We start from the raw sequence: 24935 nt of genomic DNA, 5'->3' as shown, positions 1-24935 counted from the left end.
GAATAAAATGAACCTCATTCCTAGTCGTGGTTTATGTTAACCAGAAGTAGAGAGCTTTACAGTGCAAGCTTCTTTGGCAACTGGAATTAAACATTATGTAGCTGTAGGTGAGAGGAGCTCCAGAGGCCCAGATCACGTGAAAGCACGAACTGATTGCTCCCCACCAGAGGCAGAGACTGCCAAAGACTCACTGGCTCTCTCAGGCAAACCCACTCTATGCTGAGACTGAAAACAACTAAATAATGTGAAAAAGAAAAGCCCCCTCGGCCTGCCAGATGGAAATAGGGAATCCTTGGCACTTACATCTTTGTTCTGGGCCAGGAATTCCAGCAGCCTGCGCTCTCTTTTGTAGGTGACCAATCTTCCCTTAGCTTCTTGGAAGGAAGAGGGGCTAATATCAGGGAACTGCTGGGAGACATTGAAGCTCTTATCAGAAGTCACGGCTACTGAAACCCAGGGGAGCAAGATAGCTTGGCATAAAGGCATTAATAATTGTGAGGAAATTCAAACAAATTCAGGATATTCAAAATGTTTGTCATAATTCTACAAAGTAAAAATTATGTTACATACACGCTCATATGCTTTCTTTAATAACTGTACCAGTCTGCCTGGAGAGATGGCTCAGAGGTTAAGAGCGCTGACTGCTCTTCCAGAGGTCCTGAGTTCACAACCATCTGTAATGTGATCTAATGCCCTCTTCTGGCATGCAAGTATACATGCAGGAGAAACACTGTATACATTATAAACAAATAAATCTAAAAACAACAACAACAAAAAACCAAACCAATAGCTGTACCATTCACATAAATACATTCAAGATTTTTCAAGTTTCTGAAGATTCATCAAAAAATCAATCAAGTTCACTAATAAGCTACCTGAAAACAGAAAAAAAAATTTTTTTTCAGACAAGGGCTGAAATGCATCCAAGATTGGTCTGGAATCCACTATGTTAGACGAGGCTGGCCTGGAACCCGTAATGACCCTGCCTCAGCCTCCTGGGTGCTGAGTTTACAGGGACACCCCACTATACATGGCTAAATGTCTAACACAGTGGTTCTCAACTCTCCAAATGCTGTAACCCTTTCATACAGTTCCTCATGTTGTGGTGACCCCCCCAAACTATAAAATCATGTTGTTGATTCTTCATAACTGTGATTGTGATACTGTTATGAATCATAATGTAAGTGTCTGATATGCAGGACATCTGAGACGTGACCCTCAAAGAGGGCGAGACCCACAAGTTGAGAACCACTGGTCTAAAATGCCTGGGAAAAATCCGGCCTACCTTATCAAATAAATCTGGAGGTTTTACAGGTGCCAGCGACAGCTTCAGGCTTCGGGGGTGCCATTTGTAGATCAGGGTGATGGCAAAGCGCCCTGAAATGGTCACAGTGATGTATTTATTAACCTGGAGGCAACAAGAAGGAGAATCCCTTAGGGACATAGAAGCTACTTTTACAAGTCAAGTAAAAGCCGGACGTTTGCGTGAGGCACGGACAGAGAAGAGGGGCAGACATTCTTAGGCAGCTGCCACCTAAATGCAGGAAGCTGGACAGGCTTGGGGGTCCTGTGCTGCTCTCTTATTCAAAGAACGGAAGGTGAAAGGGCAAGCCATGCGGTCATATCTTATAAAGAAGGCTGATCCTGGAGGCTGGAGAGTTGGCTCAGTGGTTAAGAGCACTTGTTGTCCTTTCAAAAGACCAGGGTTCAAGTCCCAGCCTCCACATGGAGGCTCATTACCCCCTCAGGCACCAGGCATGCATGCATTCGGGGAGGTATAACTTTAATATGAATAAAGTAAATCGAAAATAAAATGTATAATAATTTAAAAAAAGGTTGGATCCCTTTTAGGTTGAGAAAATCCTAGGTCAGTTGGGTCCTTCAGAGGTCTCCCTCTGCCTCTAGCACCGCCGGCCTCCTCATGCATGATAGGCAAGATATTATGACTCCCTTTTAGTGCCAAGAAACATCATTAATGACCCCAAGTACTCACACATTTTCGAAGCCTTAACATCAATCACTGTTCAGCGTCCCATTTAAGCAACCACACACAGTGGCCGTGCTATAGCGCAGCTGACTACTTTACAAACGCCACATACAAAGCAACATATAAGATCCTAGAAAGTTGGCAATGAAATGGCCACTCCGATGTATTTGGCCAGAGCTTTCAAAGCTTTAATCATTTGTTAACTTTCAAATAGCAGGGTACTTGCATCAAAAGTTTGATTTCTCAGCTTTTTTCACCTTTTTCATTGTAAAATATAGTAACTTTAGTCTCACATCCTAATACAGCAATAGTTTTCTGGCCTGGAGTCAAGTTTGTCCCCCCACCTTCAGATTGCAAGAGCACTCACAAAAACCACCAGACACAGTGGCACAGGATTATAATCCCAGCATTGGCAGGCAGAGACAGGAGAATCCATGAGAATCAAGGGTCAGCCAACGCATCCTAATTATAAGTTGCTGGCCAATGAGAGCGCTCATCTCAAAGGAGGTGGATGGTGGCTCAGTGGTTAAGAGCACTGGCTGCTCATCCAGAGGTCCTGAGTTCAATTCCCAGCAACCACACGGTGGCTCACAAGCATCTGTAATGGGATCAGATGCCCTCTTCTGTCTCATGTTCTCTTCTGTCATGTAGGCTTACATGCAAATAGATACACAAATAAATAAATCTTTTTTTTCAAAAGGTAGATGGTGTTTCTCATGGCCTCTGTATTCACATGCACACATACACCTACTCACGAATGTGCCCTCTCACACTTATGAACATACATGCACACAAATTTAAAAAAGAATAATGAATTGTAAAATAATACCAAAATTTCTATTGGATTTTCAATTTCTCCCTTTGCAGGCCACATCCATTCCCTGATGATGTTTCCTGTTTTGCTGATCAACATGCCTCCATCCTGGTTAAACATCATCGCTATGATTTTCCTATGACAAACACAGAAATGGGGCCAATTTAGAACAAGGGGGGAAAGTCACAGATTTATTGCTTTGAAGATAGAAGCCATCAAGGTGCAGCCTTAAGGAGAAAAAGAACCCATCTATCCTGGTGCTGGAGTACGGCCACTCGACTTCTGACCCAATGCTTCTTGGGTGCTCAGTTGATCCAAACAATCCTTTTGAGATGCTCATCCCTTTCCGTCCATCACTCCCACCTACAGAGAACACAGAGGACTCTGTTGGCTTCCATTATCATGTGACCATGCTTCTTGGACTGAACCAGACCTGGACACCTGACCCAGGAACACGCTCCATGGAAACGGTTCCAACAAGAGGCCACAAAGAGGCACGTAGGCGTGGCGCATTCCAGGGCGTGGGGGGAAATACTAGTGTGTCTGGAGTAGATTCTGGAGTGCCTAGCAGTCTTGGGCCAGAAATGCATGACTCCTAAGTGAAGTCACGAATTCTGTCTTTAAAAACAATGAGACATGAAAGTACTTTGACAACAAATTGAGGAAGTGCCATGATCAAATGGGTGGGTGAGGGACACAAAGTCCATACTAGGAGACTTAGAAGGTCAGACCTGTTAAATGATTCAGGAGAGAAGCTGATAGATTAAAGAGCTATCTAGGCCAGTGGTTCTCAACCTTCCCAATACTGCAGCATTATAATATGGTCCCTCATGTTGTGGTGTGCCCCCAACCATAAAAATTATATCACTGTTACTTCATAACTGTAATTTGCTACTGTTATGAATCATAATATAAATATCTGTGTTTTCCAGTGGTTTTGGGTAACCCCTATGAAAGGGTTGTTTGACCTTCACAAAAAGGGGTTGCAACCCACAGGTTGAGAACTTCTGGTCTAGGTCCCAATGAGAAGGCTCAACAAAAATGTTGCAGAATATTTTATCCCATTGTAAACCCTGAGATTGTGAACTAGGGGGGGAAACTTGTTTCTTCTTGTGGTGTGGCTTAGCCCTAACACACATCTTTAACCCAAGAGGTAAATAATGTCGCCGGGCGTGGTGGCGCACGCCTTTAATCCCAGCACTCGGGAGGCAGAGGGAGGCGGATCGCTGTGAGTTCGAGGCCAGCCTGGTCTACAAAGTGAGTCCAGGATGGCCAAGGCTACACAGAGAAACCCTGTCTCGAAAAACGAAAATAAATAAATAAATAAATAATGTCAACCATAGGTCAAGAGGTGGAGCAAGGAACCAGTTGAAAGGGAGTAAACAGAAAGGAGGGACATTGAGTTGAGGGTATTTAAGACGGTGTGGAGAAGGAAAAAGAGCTACTCCTTCTGGGACATCATTGACTGAGTAGGAAGGTCACCTGGGTGCTTTCTCTGCCTCTCTGAGTTAGTATGCTTTCACCCCAGCATCTGGTTCCTGAGTCTTCGTTGGTAACAATCAAACAATTGGGATGTTGTTTTTAAGACACCATAAAAGTGTTTGTTTTGAAAACCTGGTTTACCGAGTTAGATCCCCGGAGCCTACATAAAGGTGGAAGAAGAAAACTAACTCCATGAAGTTGTCCTTTGACCACAGCACATGTCCCCCTCCCTGCATCATCCACACACAAAATAATAAACATTTAAAATACAGCCATAATAATACACATATACAGACATCAATGTACTATCAATGCCCACATCATAATGGGCTTTCTCACTGAGAAGTGGTCAACACTAAATGTTCAGAATTCCAGCAAGAGTTTGCAGTATGAAGAAACATTAAGGAATACACAGTGGTACATGCCTGTAATCCCGGCACTCAGGAGGCAGAGGCAGGTAGATCCCTGTGAGTTCGAGGCCAGCCTGGTCCTATAGAGCGAGTCCAGGATAGCTATGGCTACAAAGAGAGACCCCCCCCCTCTCAAAAAACAAACAAAGAATTCATAGGAGGGAACTAGAGACATGGTCTTAGGTATTCTGTTAAGGGACAGAAAATTTACAAAGACAGCAATGGAAATAGACTTAAGTGTCTGAACTTTGGAACTAGTTACAGGTAGTAGGTCTGATATCTGAAATAAAAGGAGGTGGCCAGTGCAGGCTGGATCAGCATAAAATCAGCACAAGTGAGAATATAAAAACATCTGGGCTCGAATCAGGAGTAAGAAGATAACCAATCCTTACAAGTCTTCATCAGCGTCCTTAAATGGCAAACTAATAGGACCTGCTCATCCATCTCTTATGTATTCATGTACCTCAAGGGAATGGTAAATTGGTGATCAAAACAGAACTGAAGGTGAAAAGAACCAAAGGAAAGGGACACTAGATAAATTTTTAACCATTTCTCTTGTAGCTAATAGGAAAAATAAAAATAAAAATAAAAGACAAGACTGTACAGTGTCTCAAAAGAATGCATGGCTATTTCTCCATGCTCTGAATCTATATGTGGCCACATGACTTGCCCTACTTAACCAACCAGCTTGAAAAGCATTTATGTGCCTGCTCAAACTATGGCACCAGCCAAGGACAATACTTGCAGTAAACTTCGAATCCCTACCCAGACCTAGCTGATGGACAGGACATTCTCCACCGTTGAATGGTGAGTGATCTCTGACTTTCATGCAAACTCTGGGGCCCCATTTCTGACCACGTCCCCTTGATAGGGAGGCCTGGTGGCACTCAGAGGAAGGATAACAGGTCACCAAGAAGAGACTTGATACCTTATGAGCATATACAGGGGGAGGAGGTCCCCCTCAGTCACAGACATAGGGGAGGGGAGTAGGGGGGAAGTGGGAGGGAGGGAGGAATGGGAGGATACAAGGGGTGGACTAACAATTGAGATGCAATATGAATAAATTAATTTTTAAAAAAAGAAAAGAAAAGCATTTATGTGGGCCCGAGAGATGGCTCAGAGGCTAAGAGCACTGTCTGCTCTACCAAAGGTCCTGGGTTCAATTCCTGGCAACCACATGGTGGCTCACAACCATCTATGATGAGCTCTGGTGCCCTCTTCTGGTGTGCAGGCGTACATGCAAGCAAATCACTGTGTACTTAACAAATAATCTTTTTTTAAAAAAAGCACTTATGTAGTGGAATTCTTCTTCCTTCTTGCTGCTTTGCAGTCCAGCCATCCCATGAAACAGCCCGAGCTGGCCTGCAAGATGCAAGGCCAAGTTGCCTCGGAGCTCTGGCAGCCAGCCAGATCCTTAGGTCATCGAGCCTCCGAGCCCAGGCTCATAATCTCAGTATCATCGTTACCATGACTCACGGTTTCTCGTCCAACATGTACTCAGCGCTCCCCTCTCCTTCTCTCAACCTATTAAAGGTTGGAGGTGGGGGGGGGGGAAGTACTGGATTAGAAGCTAAAAACGTTCAATACTCTTCTGAACCACGTGGATTTGGGAAAGCTATTCCTCATCCGTGAGCCTCAGTTCTCTTTGATGAGAATTATGCTAAAAGCATAGGGCTCCTGGGAAAATTAAATGAAATCTAAAGTGTTCTTTCCACTTAAATCCTCGTGTCCCCGCGGCCCCCCCCCCCCTGCCTCTTTCTCCCTCTCTCCCTCCCCCCTTCTCCCCCGCCCTTGGAAACTCTGGCCTGGTGTCACAAACCAGTAATTCTAGCACTTAAGATGTTGAAGCAGGGAATGGGAGGATACAAGTGAGGGGATAACAATTGAGATGTAATCTGATTAAATTATTTAAAAAATGATGAAGCAGGAAGATCAGAGACGGCCCGTCCTATACAGGGAGTTTGAGATCAGCTTCTAGTGCGCAATGAGACCCTTTCTCAAACAACAACAAAGCAATTATCACTTCTCCGTCCTGTCTACAGTGTCCCGGAATAAGATGTCCAATTAAGATGCCAGAGAAGATTGCGTCATGCTTTTCAATCTTCCCTCCCCAACTCTTAAACTAGTCTTGTTGAGAGGCAAGACGACCTTTTGAAAGTGCTTCCTCAGCCTTTGAAATGGTTCCAGGTCCAGTCATCTTCATTTCATCTCAACATCAAAGTTGGGACAGGCCCTTCCTTGCACACCGAGGGCAGGCATTTAGTGTGAAACGCGCACGCGCGCAAGCCTGCTAATTCGTCTCCCTCTGTGTATTGGCGTCTTCAGAGTCAAGCCTTAATCTTTTGTTTCCTTTGGCTTTTTCCTGACCAGTCTCATCTTTGCCGGCGAGCCGCTGACATATTTCCACAGGTGCCTGGCTCACAGAAACAATCGGACAGGGAGACAGTGCAAAGGGGCCACAGCAGAGGAAGCTCAGGCAGTGTTCAGGAAGTGCTGAACGCAGCGGAAGTGCAGTAATGCACAGTTACAAGCTTTCTGAGGAGGAAAAGAATGTTCTTGCTCCTTGCAAGGCCTGATTCTCAAATCCCACCCTAATCTTTCCTTCCAAACTTCTTTTTTGGGGTGGGGGCGGGGTTTATCGAGACAAGGTTTCTCTGTGTAGCCCTAGCTGCCCTGAAAATTGCTCTGTAAACAAAGCTGGCCTCGAACTCAGAGAGATCTGCTTGCCTCTGCCTGCCAAGTTCTGGTATTAATGGCGTGCACCACCACCACCCGGCTCCCTGCCAAACTTTTTAAGAGATGAAACTATCATCATCTGGAAGCCAGGAAATTCAAAATACAGGGGATGGGAAGATGTGGGATTGGAGTTTATATGAAATGTGAAATTCAGCAAATGCAGAGCTCAAATCCATTCTCCTTGGTGCCTTGCTTCACTGGGAGGTGACCTTATGGGTCAACTGTGATGTTGGCATCTTCCTGAAACTCTAAGGGCCAGAAAACATCTGCATCGCTGCATTTGTACACATTCGCAGCATGTGTTAGACATTTCTACCTAGGTGCTTTCACTGTCAACGACTGAACTCAAGTTGAGCGTGTGGAAAACCAGCAGATAGGAACATGTGGGAAAATAACACGCCACAGAGAAACAAAGCGACCACAAACAGTTGAGTCCTACCTTCCTCCAACCCCACCCAGTCCTGAGCTTCAGAATGTGACCTTGTTTGAAAAGTGGGGCCTTTGCAAATGTAATTAGTTCAGAATCTTAGAAGTGTTACAGCTCTTTTAGAATTTGTCTAGCAGGTTGTCCAAATTTTGTTGGAAAAAACCGTTACCACAAAAAGAAGAAGAAGAAGAAGAAGAAGAAGAAGAAGAAGAAGAAGAAGAAGAAGAAGAAGAAGAAGAAGAAGAAAAGAATGAATCTCAGAATGAAATCCCGGGTTTAGGGTGTGTAGGAGAGAGAGAGAGAGAGAACCCAGAAAAGGGGGAAATGGAAAACAGAAACAAAGACACAGGCAAGGAATCTGTGGGCTGCCAACAGACAGAACAAGAAACACGTACATGTGGGACAGAGTCTCTCCAGAAGCCCAGTGCTTTCCTCTCTGTCTTCCAGCCCCCTGCACTGGGAGAGAACACAACCATGTTGTTTTCGGACACCCAGCTTCTGGTGACTTTCAAGATAACGAAGGAAAATTAACATAGTTAACATCCACAGCCAGTAGGTACCCTTGAGACCTGCAGCTCCTACTGCCTGCTTCTGGTTCACTGCAACATTCTGACATCCCTCCTGACTCCCACAGCCTGCATCTCACCTTATCCCAAGCCTTGTTGATTTTGTTTGTTTGTTTCAAGACTGGGTTTCTCTGTGTAGCCTTGGCTGTCCTGGAACTATCTCTCTCTCTGTAGACCAGGCTGGCCTCGAACTCACAGAGCTCTGCCTACCTCTGCCTCCTGAGTGAGCTAGCACCAACTTACTCTCCTTGACATTTAATGCCACTGCTTACCGGGCTTCCTTTCTGAGCCTTGGAGGTATGGCTCTGGGGAGAAAGGGGGTTGGTTGAGGCTGGGAGACACAGTATAAATCAGGAGGGTCAAGCATCGGCCATATTCATAGTGCCAGAGTGAGGTTCAAGAAACTGAATGATGCAACCTGAGCAAACGTCACTCGGGAATATATTTAGAAGCCAAACTGTAACCGTCAAAAGTCAAACTTTGCGACAGAGATGGCCAGAGAATCTAACTTGGCCTTTTAGGAAAAATAGTGATGCCTGGATGTGTCCATTTTCCAATTTCAAGGACTCATAAACATATTTTCACGTGGAAAAGGGGGGGGGGCTTTGTAGGTGTGGTTCTAGGTAAAGACCTCCAGGTGGGGAGGTTCTCTAGGTGGGCCCAATGGCATCACAAGGATGCTTAAATAAAGGATGCAGAAGAGTCAGAATTGGAAATGGAGACATGCTGGGAGAAGTCGAGAGAGAGACGTAAGAACTTAACCTGCTGCTTGAAGGTAAAGGACCAGGAGCCCAGGAGTGCAGGCTGTCCACCGAAGCCAGGGAAGCCAGGAACACACATTTTCCCTGCAGCTTGCTAAAAAAAAAAATAATAAATGTGACTTCATTTGTGTCTTGATTTTTGCTCTAGAGAGACCTGTTGGGGACCTCTAATGTCCACAACTATAGGATTGATCTGTGCTGTCAGGTCATTTATGGTAATCTGTCACAGGGGTCGTAAGAAAATGATATGCTGTCCTCTCCTCCAAGGCTGCTTGCATCTCCTCCGTGGGAGGGGGCTGCTCACTGCCTTCCAGACTTCCTTTGCAGGAGGAGTTGAGGAGTGACTTCCCAAGAATGAGAAAGGAGAGGTCCCTCCTGCTCAGCCCATCTAAGGCACTGGACCATCTCCAGCTTGGCACACACACACACCTTTATGCCTTGGCACTTTTCCTAGGACTGTAAACCAATTTTAACCACCAGTTCTCATGGCCCCTGTGAGAGAGTTTCTCTCAGTCCTGTATCAACTTGTACATTGTGAGGTGTGCACATTCTCAGCCTTGGTGTTTCAACTATGCTTGGGGATTTTCAAATCTCTCTGCTCCACCCCATAGGTCTTTCAGAGTGCTATCTGCCTACCCACTGAGCTCCAAACTCAGCTTCTCTATCTATCCATCCATCCACCCATCCCTCTGTTTGTCTATCTGTCTGTCTGTCTATCCATCTGTCTGTCTGTCTACTATTCTATCCACCCATCTGTCTGTCTGTCTATCTATCTATCTATCTATCTATCTATTCATCTGTCTGTCTGTCTATCTATCCATCTACAATCTATCTACTATCTATCTAGTCTACGTACTATCTTGTCTCTCACTTTGTTTTTCATGCAGTGTCTTCCTGTATAGCTCAAACTGGCCTTGAACTTAGTGGTCTCTTGCCTTAGTCCGCTGGAGGATTACAAGCTTGCCGCACCAAGCTCAGCTTCTGCCTTTAAAAAATAAAACTGCTTTATTGAGGTATGATTGACACGTTTTAAAAGCTACATAACTACTATAAACAATTTGATGAGCTGGAGAGCACTTGATACCCATGAAGTCATCTCTACAGGCTGGGCCTTGACAAACACATCACCTGTGAGGTATTGCTCTGTCTCATCCTATCTATCTTAGAACACACTAGAAGCTTCCATTGTAATTTGTCTTAAGTCTCCGACATATTATTGGGTTGGTACAATGGATTTTTTAAAATAATACTTAGGCTTTTCTGATTATAAAGATAGTAAGGCAGGTCTAGCAGTACAGACCTGTAATCCCCAGCAACTCAAGAGGCTGAGGCCGGGGAGTCACAAATTCAAGGCCTGCTTAAGTTACAGAGTGAGCTCAAAGCCAGATTGGGTGGTTTAGCCAGAACTCACCTCAAACACAAAAGGGAAAAAGAGTGGTGCCGTCAGAAAGGTTCAGAGCCAGAGGCACTTGCCACGCAGACTTGGAAAGCTGAACTTGATCCTCAGAAGCCACGGAAAGATGGAAAGAGAGAACAAACTCCACAGAGTTGTCCTGTGACCTCTATACATGTATCGTGGCATATGTACAATAATTAATAATAATAATAATAATAATAATAATAACAACAACAACATAAAGTAAAAAGAGCATTGGGGACATAGCTTAGTGACGGTTTGTCTAGCATACTCAAGGTCCTTGATTCAGTTTCCCAGAAACAGAAGGGTGAAAAAAAATTCATTATGCCTGTATACTCTGCTATCTGACTGAGTGCAGACGGTGTATCCTTCACGTTAACACACATATAAAGCAATGCCTTTCATGTCTTCGTTTATACACAAACACACTGCAAGTAGTAGTAACAGAATTGTCCGCATTCTTGCCACCCAGAAGGGCCACACTATACAGCCCAGTGAGGGAAGCCTTGCCCGTGCTCTTGTCTCTGCATTTAGTCTTTGCCCGTGACTCATGTCTGTGTCGCTTAGATCATATACATTACTTATGGCTTCAGCAAAGCACTGAGAGACTGGAAAGGACAGGTTCTTGGCTTTTGAGGTAAGACAGTACATTTTACTGTCTATATAAGATGTTTGCCTTACTGTTCTATAAATCTCCCATGACCCAGGCATTCAACAAATAAACTATCTTCAAAGTGTTGAGCTATGAAATAACAAGTCATGTCAGGAGGATTGTCTCGATTCCAGAGGGGTGTCAATGGAAAGCAGTGTCAGGGGCAGGAGCAGGGAGTGTGTAAGGCTCACTGTCCAGAGACATTGGGGTGGGGAGGAATGCCTACAGATCATAGCTGTGCTTGGCTTTGGGGAGCATCCGCTTATCAGAAGGCCTCTGGCTTCCTCTTACCTAGAATACTCCCTACAGCAGTGGTTCTCAATCTTCCTAATGCTGTGACCATTTTATACAGTTCCATATGGTATGGTGAAATCACCTCCCACCCCCCACCCCTGCCAACCATAAAATTGTCTTGTTGCTGCTTCATAACTTCAATTTTGCTACTGTTATGAATCATAATGTAAATATCTGATATTCAGGATATCTGATATGCAACACCCGCCCCCAAAGAGGTCACAGCCCACAGGTTGAGAACCACTGCCCTACAGCAATAAGGCCAAGCAATGACTTCCAGATGTTTCTGCTCCTATGGCCTCTTACCAAAGAGACATCTCATATAAGCAGAGAGACTTCCAGTCCATGCCCCTGTGCTTCCTTGTATCCTGACTTACATCTCTCTAAAACACTTTTGCCTTCCTGCGAGAGCACATATTTATCTGTTTTCTTGTCTCCCTCCAAATGTAACTGACACACCTGGTGCCCACACATGCACACATTAGTAGGCGCCCAGGCAAGATTTTTAATTGGTACATACAAATATACTACACAGGCAACTTTTTCTTTCAAGAATTTAACTTCCTTCCCAGAGGCCCAAGGAGAATGTTTTTATGTATGAAAGTCAGGAAAAGAGAAAGCTCCATGAGCTGCAGGGAAGAAGGTATATTCTCTTGTCTTTGGGTGAAATGTTCTATAAATATCTTTTAGGTCCATTTGGTTTATGTCTGATGGCTCCAGCATTTCTCTGCTTAGTTTTTGTCTGGATGACCTGTCTATTGCTGAGAGGCGGGTATTGAAGTCTCCCACTATCAGTGTGAGAGGGTCAATGTGAACGTGAGGCCTTTGTGTTTGGTTCATAAATATTCTCTTGGTCGATTTTCCCTTGATGAGTATATAGTGTCTTTCTTTATCTCTTCAGATTAGTTTTGGTTTGAAGTCTATTTTGTCAGGTATTTAAATGGCTACACCAGCTTGTGCTTTTTCTGGTGTAATTTGATTAGAATATCTTTTTTCATCCTTTTACCCTGAGGTGATATCTATCCTTGATATTAAGATGTGTTTCTTGGATGCAGCAGGAGGATGGATACTGTTTTCAAATCTAATCTCGTAGTCTTTGTTCTTTTATTGGAGAATCGAGACTGCTGATGTCGAGAGATACCAATGACCAATGACGGCTGATTCCCGTTATTTTGTTGTTGTGGCATGGGATTTTTCCCCCTCTTTTAATTTTCTTGCCTGAAATGATTTATTCCTTGTGTTTTCGTGGATGAAAGGTTAAACCTCTTCAGGTTGAACTTTTACTTCTAACATCTTCTATAGAGCTAGAATTGTAGATAAATACTGTTTAAACTTGGTTTTATCGTTGAATGTCTTTCTCCATTTACTGTGATTGAAAGTTTTGCTGAATATAGTGGTCTAAGGTGGTACCTGTGGCATCTGGAGTTTATAGAACATCTTTCCAGGCCTTTCTGACATTTGGAGTCTCTGTGAAGAAGTTAGGTATTATTCTAATAGGTATGACTTTGCACATTGCTTTTTCTCTTGAGGTTTTTAATTTTCTTTGTTCTGTACAGTTGCTGTTTTGATTATTATGTGTCATGGAGAATTTCTTTTCTAGTTCAGTCTATTTGGTGTTCTGTATGTTTTTTGTACCTTAATAGACATCTCCTTCTTTAGATTAGGGAAATTATCTTCTATGATTTTGATACCTTCTTTTTAGCACCTCATGGGACTCTCTCCAAAATTAACCACATACACAAAGTGATTCTTAGAAGATACAAGAAAATTTAAACAACATCCTTATATCTTATCTATATATTAAAGCTGGTTATCAACAACAGGAACTACAGAAAGTTTACAAACTCATGGAAACTGAACCATTCACTACTGGATTTAAAAAAAAAAAAGTGTCAATATAGAAATTAAGAAAGAAAGAATGAAAGCCAGGTGGTGGTGGCCCATGCCTTTAATCCCAGCACTCAGGAGGCAGAGGCAGGTGGATCTATGAGTTCAAGACCAGCTTGGTTTACAAAGTGAGTTCCAGAACAGCCAGAGCTACACCGAGAAACCTGTTCTACTAAAACAAAACTAAACAAAAAAGCAAACAAAACAAAACAAAAAAACCCACATAGACAGACAGACAGATGGAAAGAAACGAAAATGAAAACCAATATAGCTAAACTTATGGGGCACAATAAAGGTGGTTCTGAGAGGTAAGTTCATAGCACTAAGTGCCTACATAAAAAGCAAATTGCAAAGGTCTCATATTACTAACTTAATGGCACACCTGAAGTCTCTAGAACAACAGCAGCAACAACAAAAAGAAATAACTTCCAAAAAGAGTAGATGGCAAGAAATACTCAAACTTGGGGCTGAAATAAATAAAATAGGAACAACAACACAAAGAATCAAAGAAAACAAAGAGTTGGTTCCTTAAGAAAGTCAGTAAGATTGGCAAACTCTTATCTAAATTACCTAAAAGGTGGAGAGAGAAATAAAACCAAATTAACAAAATTAGAAATGAAAGGGGGTGGCATAACAACAAACATTGGTTAAACCCAGAGAATCATATAAGAATATACCTTTTAAAAATTAAAAAAAAAAAAAAAGAATATACCTTAAAAACTTGTACTCCACTCCTGGAAAATCTAAGAGAAATGGATCCTTTTCTTGATATATGTCATATACCAAAAGTAAATCAAGATCATATCAGCAATTGAAACAGGCCAATAACCCCTAGAGAAGTAGAGACAGTAAGTAAAAGTCCCCCAACAGGAAAAAAAAATCCTTTCAAGGAAGAATTAACACCACTATTCCTCAAATTATTCCATAAAGTAGAAACAGAAGGAACATTGCCCAATTCGTTTTACAAGGCCACAGTTATCCTGATAACCAAGCCATATAAATACCCAACAAAGAATTACCAGCTAATTTTTCTTACGAACATAGATGCAAAAATTCTTAATAAAGTCTTGCAAACTGAACCCAAGAGCACATCAAAAAGATCATCCACTGTATTCAAGTAGGCTTCATCCAGTAGATGCAGGGATGGTTCAACATACAAAAATCAATTAATGTAGCTGGGCATAGTGCACGCCTTTAATCCCAGCACTCGGGAGGTAGAGGCAGGCGGATCACTGTGAATTCAAGGCCAGCCTGGTCTACAAAGTGAGTCTAGGACAGCCAAGGCTACACAGAGAAACCCTGCCTCGAAAAACCAAAACAAAAACAAAAATCAACTAATGTAATCCATCATCTAAACAAACTAAAAGATTAAAAAAAAAAACCTATCTGATCATCTCATTAGATGCAGAATGGGCTTTGTCAAAATCCAGCTCCTCTTTATGATAAAGCTGCTAGAGAGACTAGGGATACAATGGATATAGGTACTGGCTAGTTTTATGTCAACTTGACACAAGGTAGAGTTACTGGAGAGAAAGGAGCCTTAGCTGAGAAAAAGCCTCACTAAGATCAGGTTATAGGCAAGCCTGTAGGGCATTTTCTTAAGTAGTAATTTATGGGGGAAGGTCTAGCCCATTGTGGGTGGTGCCATCCCTGGGCTGGTGGTCCTGGGTTTTATAAGAAAGCAGGCTGAGCAAGCTACGACGAGCAAGCCAGTAAAAAGCAGCCCTTCATGGCCTCTGCACCAGCTCCTGTTTCCAGGTTCCTGTATGGTTTGAGTTACTGTCCTGACTTACTTTGATGATAAACAGTGATATGGCAGCATAAGCCAATGAACCCTTTCTTCCCCAAGCTGCTGGAATCATGATGTTTTATCACAGCAATAGTGATTCTAAGACAACACACCTCAACATAATAAACAGAGCTTACAGCAAGCCCATATCCAACATCAACGTATATGGAGAGAAACTCAAAGCAATCCCATTAAAATCAAGACCAAGACAAGGATATCCACTTTCTCCATACCTATTTAATATAGTATTTGAAAGTCTTAGATAAAGCAATAAGACAAATGAAAGAGGTCAAGAGGATACAAGTAGGAAGGGAAGAAGTCAAGGCATCTCTATATGAAAATGACGTGGCAGTATACATAAGTAACCCTAAAAATCCCACTAGGAAACTTCTACATCTGTTAAACTCTTTCTGAAAAGTATCAGGATACAAAATTAATGCACAAAAATCAGTAGCCTTCCTGCAAGCAAAAGACAAAGTGACTGAGGAAGAAATCAGGGCAACAGTGCCTGTCAAATATCCTCAGAAAACATAAAATGTCTTGGGGTAACTCAAAGCGAGCAAGTGAAAACTTTGTGTAATAAAAAGTTTAAGACACCAAAGAAAAGAAACTGAAGGAGACATGAGAAGATGACAAGATGTCCCACACTCATGAATCAGTCGGATTAACATAGTACAAATGACCACCCTGCCAAAAGCAATCTACAGATTCAGTGCAATTCCCATCAAAATTCCAACACAATTCTTCACAAATTTTGAGGACAGTTCTCAACTTCGTATGAAAAAAAAAAAAAAAAACCCTCAGGAAAGCTAAAACAATCCTGAATAATAAAAGAACTGCTGTAGGCATCACCATCCCCAACCTCAATTTGTCCTACAGAGCTATAGTAATAAAAACAGCATAATATTGACATAAAAATAGGCACGTTGATCAATGGAGTCAAATAGAAGACTGCGAATTAAATCCATTCACCTGTACACACCCGATTCTTGATAGAGAAGCCATAAATACACACTGCATAAAAAAGAGAATCTTCAACAAATGATGCTGGTCCAGCTGGATGTTGGTATTCAGAAGAATCCAAGTAAATCCACAATGATCACCCTGCATAAAACTCACTACTAAATGAACCAACGACATCAATGAAAGGCCAGATACACTGACCTTTGAATGCATTGGCACAGAAGACAACTTCCTGAACACACCTAAGACACTAAATCAACAACTGAAAAGCTTCTGTAAAGCAAAGGACACTGTCACTGACAAAGGGGCAGGCTACAGAATGGGACATGATTTTTTTTTTTTTTTTTTTTACAGTTGAGTAGCTGATGGAGGGCTAATTTCTAAAATACATAAAGAACCCAAAGAACTGGACATTAAGAAAACAAATAACATTTGGGAGGCAGAGGCAGTTGGAACGCTGTGAGTTTGAGGCCAGGCTGGTCTACAAAGCGAGTCTAGGACAGCCAAAGCTACCCAGAGAAACCGTCTCAAAAAAACAAAAGGAAGAAGAAGAAGAAGAAGAAGAAGAAGAAGAAGAGAAAGAAGAAGAAGAAGAAGAAGAAGAAGAAGAAGAAGAAGAAGAAGAAGAAGAAGAAGAAGAAGAAGAAGAAGAAGAAGAAAAGAAAGGAAACAAATAACCCAATCAAAAAAATAAGTTACAGGTCTAAACTCAGACTTCTCAAGAGATGAAACACAGATGGCTGAGAAACACTTAAATAAATGTCCTTAGCCATCAGGAAAATGCAAATCTACTGCTTTCAGATTTCATCCTACACTAATCAGAATGGCCAAGGTCAGTAAAACAAATGACAGCTCATGCTGGCGATGGTATAGAGTAAGGGGAGCGTTCATCCACTGCTGGTGGGAGTGCAAACATGTACAGCACTATGGGAATCAGTGTGGCTGTCCCTCAGGAAGATGGGAATAGATCGACACAGCTATACCACTTCTGGCCATATACTCAAAGGACTCTCCATCCTTCTACAGAGACACCTGCTCAAGCATGTGCACTGCTGCTCTCTTCATAACAGCATGGAACTGAAAACTAACTAGATTTCCATCAATGGATGAATGGATAAAGAAAACGTGGTATGTTTACATAATGGATTATTACTCAACTGCTTAAAGTAAAATCATGAAATTCATATATATAAATGGTTAGATCTGGGAAAAATCATCCTGAGTGAGGTAATCCAGATCCCATAAGACAAAAATATGGTATGTGTTTACTTATATGTGGATGTCACCTGTTAAGTCTTCCATAAGCAAGCTAACAGGTATATAACCACAGAGGGACAATATACAGTATGGGGACTGGGGGAGGATTGGATCGCTCTAGAAGGTACAATAGGATAGATAGTTATGGCTGGATATGGGGATGGGAGGACTAGAATGGGGAGATCAAATAGGAAAGGGATGGAAAGATGAGGTGGGGGAGGGAATATGGGGGAGGGACAGGTAAAACTGAAAGCCATTTAAGAGTTTATATGAAAACCTAATACAATAGAAGCTTCCTAAAATATATACTCATATGAAGGTGATATAAACGGAAGAGTCAAACAGCAAGGGAAACAGAGCCCTAATTGGACATCTCTTATCACCAGAGGAAGCTTCCACTTCCAAGAATGGGTTAAATCTAACTGCGTTCTTGGCCAAAGGGGACCTGTGGGAACACCCAAACAACCCAGGTATTGCTAGGGCTATTGGCTGCTTTCCACAAACTGGTAGCAGAGCTCTATTGCTGATGACATCATCTAAAGAACTCATTGAACGTGGAGAAGTCAAGCGGGCGCCTAGCAAGATCCCTCACACCTACTGGGTGGGGAGGTTGGGAGAGGAGAACCATCATCAAAATATATTGTCTGAAAAAAAATTCTATTTTTAATAGAATAAAATAAAACTTGGGGGAGAATCAAGAAAAGAAGCGGTGCTGGGTACTGTGGTACTTGAGTTCAATCCTAGCACCTAGGAGGCACAGGCAGGAGGATCTCTGTTCTAGGCTAGCCTGATCTACATAGTGAATTCCAGAATAGTCAGAGCTATGTAGAAAGACCCTGTCTCAGAAAGGAGAAAGGGAGAGAGGGAGAAGAAGAAGAAGAAGAAGAAGAAGAAGAAGAAGAAGAAGAAGAAGAAGAAGAAGAAGAAGAAGAAGAAGCAGCAAAGAAGCAAATCCTTCACTTGGCTCAAACTAAAAACTTTTAGAGACAGAACAGAGAACAAGACTCCAAGATGGCAGATGACAAAGCCAGAGTCCAGAGTCCAGAAAGGGACCCCTAGGGACACTAGAAAGCTTGAGAGAGATGTGAGACTTTCTACAGTAGTAGGACGGATCCCTGCCAGTGTTTCCTGGTTCTTAGGGGTCAAGGAAGACCAGACATGTAGGACTCACTCAAACACAGTGTCCAGCCTGTGCCATCCCGAAAGCTTGTGCTCCCAAGAACTGCAGCGACCCCACATGGATGGCACTACAACCTGAGACTGAGGCCCACATAAATTTGCAAGCCTATATGGGAAGAAGCTTTGAACATATATGCCCATATATACATATTTATTTTATACTGGAGTATTTCATCCCCCCTAACTTCTTTTCCAAATTGGTAGGCAACTTAAAAGATGGCGCTGTTAGCATCAGCTAGCGCTTTTCCCACAACCTTACTTACCCACAGAGTCTAGCTTACCTGCAACCTGACATACCTATGAGGAAAAGAGATGCTACCACATCCAAAGGGTGTAAAGGTCCCCAGGACAACTGGATCCGGCCAGTCACTGAATATGTTGGTGTACAGGCCACCCCAAGGAACGTCAGAGAAACTCTGGCAGACAGCCAAGCGGCCAGAAGGATAGATGGAAAAACAGGTTAAGGGAATCTAACATTGATTAACAAGACTGTCGATAATTGTCCTTCTCATGCACATTCTAATTGCTTAAATTTTATTTGTTAATTTTCTGAAGCAAGGTTTAGCTATAGAACCCAAGCTATCCTCAAACTCACGAGCCTCTTGCCTCCCAAATGCCAGGATTATTATAGGCACACGTCACCATAGCTCATTCTGCTATTTTTTAAAACCAGCTATTATGGAATAAGACAGTGTGTGGGGGAGTGCGGGGGTTCCAAATAGGGTGACTCTTTCCCATGGTCACAGGACATGTTGGTGGCAGGTAGACCAACATACAGGCTTCCTGACTTCCTGATGTATGTTCGCCATTCTTCCCACAGGTTCACCTCCCTGGGTTTCTCATATTTAGCTTCACGTTCTTTTAAAGCAGTGGTTCTCAACCGTCCTAGTGCTGCAAGCCTTTCAGACAGTTCCCTGTGCAGCGGTGACCCTCAAGCATAAACTGATTCTGGTTGCTCCTTCATAACTGTAGTTTCGCCACTGTTGCGAATGGTAATGTAAACATCTGATGTGCAGAGTATTTGATATGTGACTCCTAGGAAAGGGGTCATTTGACCCTCCCCCCAAGGGGCTGTGACCCACAGGTTGAGAACCAGAACCATTGTTGGACACTAATCTGTGGACTCTAATAACAGAGAGTCCAATCAGGCTGGTCCTGGTAATGGCAGTGTCTCTGGACACCAAAGTGGCCGGGTACTACTAGCTAGTACCACCCAGTGACGATGATGTTCCAGCAAAGAGCAATGAGATCGGAATCCCCATCAGCATCCACGGACAGATGCAGGCCAAGTAGGGCTGAGGACTAACACTAGGTCTATGAATCATTGTACAAAACTGGTCCATCCTAACCTCTACAAGATGGGCTATGATGGACTCTTGGACATTTTTTTTTTTTTTTCGTGTTGGGTTCGTAGGAATTGACCCCCCAAGTCCCTCTTCTTTTGAAGCCTTGTTCTCTATTTACCAAGTCTCTATGTGGTCCCTTCTCCGTAAAGAAAAATGAAGCAAGCAGAAGGTATTTTCTCGGAATCACACGAGCCCTCGGGTTCTCAACAAAAATACCAGAGGTTCTCTGAACAAAACTGAAGGCTTAGGAATTGGGGGCTCGCTTCCACTCTGTTCTGGGGCTCTTTTTCCTGGCTCAGTGGGACAGGATGTGAATGCTTAGGGGAAGGGAATTGAAGAAACACGGGCCTCTCTCCCCCCGCCCCCCCGCAGTGTTTCCTGGACTGGTTTTTCCGCTGGGTGGAAACCCCAGCTGTCAGCACCAATGGCTAAGGCCTGCCTCCTTCCCTCTCCTTTCCTCTGGGGAATCCCGTGAGGATATTAGGTCAGAGACGAGCCATCTATGAGGGCGTAATGGAACTTCTTCATCTCCGGGTTGGCTTCTCCCATAGCTGGCATCTGAGCTTTCCCCACTAGCAGTTCCATCCAGAAAAGCTGAGGTTCCTGGGGGCGCTCTGCGGTCTCCTCTTCTACTTCCGGGTCGTTGTAGTGGCGCAGGATCAGTTGTCTGTTGAATCCTGCTCTCCTTTGCTTAGCTTCCTCTGTTTTTCTGTGCAAAAGAAAAGATCGTGAGACATGGCTATCTATCCTATCTTCTTGGTCTTGTCTGGCTAATGACTCAGAGGGCCCCGCAGCCTCGTCCTGAGCGTTTAAGGGAATTGATTACATTAAATCAGAAGTCAGCCCAGGGCTTAGCCAAGCCTTCATTGGAAGTAAATTAAGCACAGAAACCTTCAACTGGGTGTTTTATTTTGTTTTTCTTTTCTTTTTGACGCAGGGTTTCTCTGTGTGGCCCTGGCTGTCATGGAACTCTCTTCGTAGACCAGGCTGGCCTTGAACTCACAGAGATCCACCTGCCTCTGCCTCCCGAGTGCTGGGATTAAAGGCATGCACCACCACCGCCTGGGCAAGAGTGCTTTCTCTTTCCTAAACATGTATTAAGTCTCGCCTGGGGGTGAGCATTGTGCCAGAGGCTGTGAGAAAAGGAACAACCACATAACCCCTGACCTCACAGGAGCAGAAGGAAGCACAGGATGAGAGTTAAGCTTAAGTTCTAAGCCTTCCATGTGGCACTGAACACATGAGGCAAAATACTAACCCCCGCCCCAAAGCCTTACATTCTTAACCTGTAAAATGGGGCTAAAAAGATCTCACAGAGATGTGAGGCATACACACACACACACACACACACACACACCCCAACCCACTGGCTACATTCATTGCGGTTTACTAGGGGGCATGAACGTGTTATTGATCCACAGGAGGAAGGAAGTGGACAGAAAACCAGCTGGTTTCTAAGTTTCAACTTAGGGAAGGCAGGCCCTTAGAACACTGAGTCAGTATTGTGCATGAATTCACTAGGCACCATCTAACAGGCAAAAGCAAACACTCTTATTATCGCCATTATAAAGACAGTGCAGGAGTTACACAGCTACGTGAAACGCCAGGGCGCAAGGCCACACATTCAAGAGCCACCAAATCAGCCGATGAGAGCAAGCCTTCTTCCCACCCAGCCCAGCTTTCTGCATGCAACCCATGTAAACACGCTGATTCGTGAAGACCCACATATATGTGCATGCCCAAGCATGCCGAGTAAAGTATTCGGCAACACATCATCAAGAAGAGAAGCCAGGAGGCAGGCTTTCGAGGACAAGGTCACGCACTAGAGGGAGATCTCCATGGCTACCTAGCTCCTAGCTGCATGGCCTGGCCTCTACTCCATGGACTCGGTGACCACAAGTGCCTGGTCGTGGTCCTCAGATATTTAGAACAAAGGGGCGGAATGGAGCAGGTTCCAGTACTTGAGATGGATGAGCAGCAGCAGGACTCTGGCTAGGGGTGGAAGGCCTCGCAGAGATTTAGCGTGTTAAAGTGAGGAGAGAGAGAGAGGCTGAAAACAATGGAGCCTCAGAAACAGCATGGGGGGAAAATGTCTAAAACTGCACAAGGCAAGTCCCTTGAGACAGGCGCGTCAGATGACAAAGCCTGGTGTTTTCATGTTGTGATGCACTTGAAAAGTCCTAAAATGGGGCGGGCAGATGTCAGCAAGGCTCTTGGGGGGTGTTTGGGAGAATTGGACTCTGTGAGTGTGAGTCAGGGGTGAAGTGGGTCCAGCGTGTGTGGATGCACACATATTAATTGTGTGGTGAGAGTGTTGGAAGTGTGAAAAGAGCCATACTTAAAGGGCAAGTGTGAAAAGGAGGAGGAGGAGGAGGAAGAGGAGGCCGTAGGGACGGCTCAGTGACTAAGAGCACTGGCCGCTCTTCCAGAGGACCCAGGCTTGATTCCCAGCACCCAGGTGGCTGCTAGCAACCGTCTGTAACTCCAGTTCCAGGGTGTATAACACTCTCTCCTGCTCTCTGCAGGCACTGCATGCGTGTGGCAGCTGCAGGCAAAACACCCATGCACATAAAATTAAAAAAATAAATAAAGGTTAAAATGTGTTTAAAGGACTGAGAAGATAACTGAAGATAAAATGCAGTTGATTAACAAAAGGAGGCGGTGGATAATAGCCATTGCCCCTGTTAAGGAAATGAGAGCCAGTATGGTGGGCGAGGGGCAAATGCTGGATTATAGCAATCTGTCTTTCTGTCTGTCTGTCTGTCTGTCTCTCTCTATCTCTCTCTCTGTCTCTCTGTCTGTCTGTCTCTCTGTCTCTCTCTCTCTCTTTGTCGTCTATCTGTCTATCTCTGTCTGTCTGTCTCTGTCTCTGTCTCTCTCTGTCTCTCTATCTCTCTCTGTCTGTTTGTCTGTCTCTGTCTGTCTCTGTCTATCTCTGTCTGTTTGTCTGTCTCTGTCTGTCTCTGTCTCTCTCTCTCTGTCTCTCTCACTCGCTTTCTTTTTTGTGTTTCTTCTTGCTTCCCTCTTCCTGCCTCTCCTCTCCTTTCATTCCTGTCTTCTCACAACTAAGAATCAAATAAGTTGTCAAAAATTAGACAAATGAGCCGGGCGTAGTGGCGCACGCCTTTAATCCCAGCACTCGGGAGGCAGAGGCGGGCGGATCGCTGTGAGTTCGAGGCCAGCCTGGTCTACGAAGTGAGTCCAGAACAGCCAAGGCTAACACAGAGAGACCCTGTCTCGAAAAACAAAAAACAAAACAAGCAAACAAAAAAAATTGGACAAGTGGCATCAGGGAGCATAGGGTTCTGTCCCTTGAAGTACAGCCCCTTTCCACAGCGCTGGAGAGGAAGCTGGGCTCCGAGTCTGCGATGCTGTACATGGCCCTGCGACTTCTCAGAGTCCCATGAAAAGTGGCTGAGGAGACAAACCATGGAGGAAATGAAGAAAACAAACAAACAACAAACAGCAGCACACAGAAATGAGTGGGTAGAAGAATGTTTGCACAGTGTGATTGAGGCAAGGCACTTACAGATTGCCTTGCTGGAGGACGTGCAGACCATCTCATTTTATAAGCACAGGGGCCTGGTGGAATGGCAGGTCATCAACACTTATTTAGAAAGCCACTCAGAATCCTGAACCTAGTTCCCATTTCCTGAGCCCAGACCCTGGCACTTTCATTTGTTGCCTAGACAAGCTTCCACATTTCCTTGACTTTCTGCCAATGGGCCTTGTGGATTGTTCTAAAGGAAAGCAAGGCACGCCTGTACAGCACGAATCCCTTTAGTCACCTGGGGAGGAATGATTTCCCTCCTTGACAACAGGGCCACAAATTAAGGCACAAAAGCCCTTGTGCAAAAATGTACAAGGTGGAACTTTTGTGTTCTATAAATGCCATGTTAGTGAAATACCAAGTGGGTGGTGGCATTTGGCAAAGTTCCCCACTAGCTTTTGAAAGCGCTGCTTTCTCTTCTAACGCCCTTAACAGGTTCATAGACACAGCTTCTCTCTGAGTGAAGACCAACAGGCCCAAAGAAATGTTTCTCTTGCTTTTTTTTTCTCAAGACATTGGCAGTGATCTTGATTATCTTTAGGTTGAGGGACAGAGGCCAGCCCCTGGCTTCTCCTGCAGGTGACAAGTACCTGTAAGTTCACGTGAAATCAGCCCAGGAGTCTATTACCAAGCTAAAGCCAGGATAGGGTGGGTGGGCAGTCACTGACTGCAAGAACAGAAGTGTGCATTGAGGATGTGAAACACACCTTACAGATGAGGAGAGAATCAAAGTACAGCAAAGAAACTGCTCCGGGGAGCCAGCTCCATCAGGAAGGGGCTGAGGAGCTGACTTCATCGGTAAAGGACCAGAGTAAAGGCTAAAGATAGATAGACACTGTCACACACACACACACACACACACACACAATTAGGTGCATAGCACCTAAGGAATGGCTCTATAGGTGGGTGTCTGGCCTCCTACACTTGCACGCCCTGCACACATATATAGACCTACACACAGATACACATAATTTTTGTGTGTGGTTTATATCTACACACCTGTGTGAATGTCTATGCACATGTGTGTATGAACATGTGAGGGCCAGAGTTTGATAGCACATGTCTTCTTCAGTCATTCCCCCATCTTTTCTTTGAGTCAGACCCTCTCATTGGACCTGTTTTGGCAAGGCAGGAGGTCTAGCAATCTACCTGTCTCCATTTCTTACCACAACGTGTACATGGTACTGTGCTGCTTAGCAACGTGATCTCAGTGCTTTCCACAGCTCGGTGGTGTGGACCCTTTGAGGACCCTAATTTTACAGGAGGGAAATAAGGCTTTGAGAAGTGTAGTGCCTCCAACTCCATGACTAACAGATGGGAGCAGGAGAGCCATGCAAACTTCAGCAACCAAAGTCTAAACTGTTCTATCATGGTGACATTTGAAGTCCTGGTCACGGGGCTAAGAAATGGTCGAATTA

The 24935-nt window shown here is 44.0% G+C and overlaps 2 non-coding genes across 2 annotated transcripts; both read left to right on the top strand.

Annotated features, from left to right (window-relative positions):
* The first annotated feature begins 7959 nt into the window (after nt 1-7959).
* On the top strand, nt 7960-8023 carry LOC127183824 (U7 small nuclear RNA). Its single transcript, XR_007830073.1, has one exon. It is a non-coding gene; the product is annotated as a U7 small nuclear RNA (small nuclear RNA).
* Nucleotides 8024-23188: 15165 nt separating this feature from the next.
* Nucleotides 23189-23407, top strand: LOC127183822 (small nucleolar RNA SNORA73 family). The gene has a single exon (XR_007830071.1). It is a non-coding gene; the product is annotated as a small nucleolar RNA SNORA73 family (small nucleolar RNA).
* Nucleotides 23408-24935: the final 1528 nt, after the last annotated feature.

The sequence above is a fragment of the Acomys russatus genome, chromosome 31 (genome assembly GCF_903995435.1).
Source record: "Acomys russatus chromosome 31, mAcoRus1.1, whole genome shotgun sequence".
Lineage (NCBI taxonomy): Eukaryota > Metazoa > Chordata > Mammalia > Rodentia > Muridae > Acomys > Acomys russatus.
This window is presented reverse-complemented; position numbering and strand designations above follow the sequence as displayed.